The following is a 2,403-nucleotide window of genomic DNA, read 5'->3' on the forward strand; positions in this document are numbered from 1 at the left end:
AACACAAAAGCCTGCAACTTAATTTCTACTGTCAAGTATATTACAGGTGAAATTACAAGGCAAAAAGAGATTAACAAAAAGGCCATCTGTAGAAAAAATAAACTCAAAAAAGAGTAAAACAGAGGCAAGAGCGATATTACAATATGTAAGGAAGGTAATTGCCATGTATGCAGTCAACAAGAGCTTGATCTCTGACACCCCACATGGTCCCCCAAGCCCTGCTCGGCATGAGTCCCTAAGCACAGAACCAGGAGTAAGTCCTGAGCACCACCAATGCTCCCCCCTAAAAGACTCACTCACAGTTTTTTAGCTTTGGGGTTTTTTTGGGGTGGGCGGTTGGGCCACATTTGGTGATGCTCAGGAGTTATTCCTGGCTATGGGCTCAGAAATCGCTTGGGAGACCATATCGGATGCCAGGGGATAGAACCTAGGTCCATCCTGGGTCAGTTCGTGCAAGGTGAACGCCCTACCGCTTGTGCCATTGCTCCAGCTCCTTACTCACAGTTTTACCTCAGGTGCTAATTCAGTTAAAGACTGAATTACCTTTAAGTAATTTTATGTGTATACTTACCTGGCAGGAGCAATTCCATGATCATGAAGGTGGTTTCCCCAGGGTGAGGCTCGGCCATTGCACTCAGGGCGTGCTGACCTCTGCAATTTCCCCAAATGTGGGAAACTCGACTGCGTATTTTATGGTAGTGGGTAGTGGGAGACTGCGTGTGCGCTCTCCCCTGCAAGAAAGATAAAAAAAAAGTTATTTCATGTAGATTTAAAAGTCATCAAACAATAAATACAAATCTGTAGTTTTCCCAGGAAAACTATCTATCAAGTTTTTATGAGAAGTTTGAGAAAGACAAATACCAGAGAAGAACTCCCTGTTCTGGTATACTGAAAGACAAGAGCTATGATAAACCTGTAAACCTTGGATTACAAAACTCAGATTAACAAAGGGAAGAGGAATGAAGAGGTTGACAAAAGAAAGAGGGACAATGGTAAAGGCTCTCGGCATTGGTGTATGAGGGAGTCACAGTAACTTGGAACATCAATACCACAAATGTTACCACTATTATAACACATTACCTAAATTATAATTAACTTTTTAATTCATAAAGACTAAGTCTATACAACAAAGATGATGGTTGGAAGGACTGGCTCTTAATGTAAAGCTCACCACACAGAGTGGTGAGTTTAGTTAAGAGATGACTACACAGACCCGGAGAGATAGCACAGCGGCGTTTGCCTTGCAAGCAGCCAATCCAGGACCAAAGGTGGTTGGTTCGAATCCCAGTGTCCCATATGGTCCCCCGTGCCTGCCAGGAGCTATTTCTGAGCAGACAGCCAGGAGTAACCCCTGAGCACCGCCGGGTGTGGCCCAAAAACCAAAAAAAAAAAAAAAAAAAAAGAGAGAGAGAGAGATGACTACACTATCATGACAATGTTAATGAGTGAGAGAAGTAGAATACATGTCTCGAATATAGGCAGAGGGTGGGGAAGGAAGGAGACGAGAAGCTTTGGGGCTGGGAAGCTTACACAGGTGAAGGGTAGGTGTCCTTTTTATGACTAAAACCCAACTACAATCATGTATGTAATCATGATGCTTAAATAAAGAAAAAAAAGACTAAGTCTATAAATGTTAATTCCTTGATTCATTTTGTATCATCATGAATTTGTTTAATTTTAAATGACAAAAAACATCTGTCTAATTTAAGTGAATAAAGGAGGAGATTATAAAAATTAGAAAGGACTCTAACAGGTCAAGTAGTAAATACATTGATTTCAGAGACCAAACAATATCACTTAGACCTGCTTTCTCACTCTCTCAGATTACCTTACAGATTTTCTAAGAGAGAACATCTGTTCCACCTCAGATGTTCTCTTAATGTCTCAGTCTGCTAGTCAACTAACAATCCCTCCCTCAACTAGGCTCCTATCTTTGCAACATCAGAACCTGAAAGACTAGTAAAGTCCAGACAAATACTGATTGCCCTGTATTGAGTCACAAATTCATTTTTTAAATTTCAAGATATTTTCTACTTACAAATCTTTTACTCAACATTCAAATGAAATACTTTTCTGTTTGTTTGTTTTTGTTTGTTTTGGGACCACAGCCAGTGATTCTCAAGGGTTACTCCTGTCTATGTGCTCAGAAATCGCTCCTGATTTGGGGACCACATGGGACACCGGGAATCAAACCAAGGTCCGTCCTGGGTCAGCCTTGTGCAAGGCAAATACCCTACTGCTGCGCCACTGCTCCAGCCCCAGAGTATTAAATCTTTAATGATGACAAATATGGGAAAGAAAACAAATATAGAAAAGAGAGACCAGGAGACTAATCAGAAGAACTCTATGCCTAGAGCAAAATGTATCTTTACAGGAGATGTTTGAATACAGATATAGTCAAAG

General features: G+C 40.9%; 1 non-coding gene across 1 annotated transcript; it reads left to right on the forward strand.

The window, feature by feature from the left end:
* The first annotated feature begins 563 nt into the window (after positions 1-563).
* LOC126005265 (U1 spliceosomal RNA) lies at positions 564-734 on the forward strand. Its single transcript, XR_007494426.1, has one exon. It is a non-coding gene; the product is annotated as a U1 spliceosomal RNA (small nuclear RNA).
* The last annotated feature ends 1,669 nt before the right edge of the window (positions 735-2,403 follow it).

Source organism: Suncus etruscus, chromosome 3, assembly GCF_024139225.1.
Source record: "Suncus etruscus isolate mSunEtr1 chromosome 3, mSunEtr1.pri.cur, whole genome shotgun sequence".
Lineage (NCBI taxonomy): Eukaryota > Metazoa > Chordata > Mammalia > Eulipotyphla > Soricidae > Suncus > Suncus etruscus.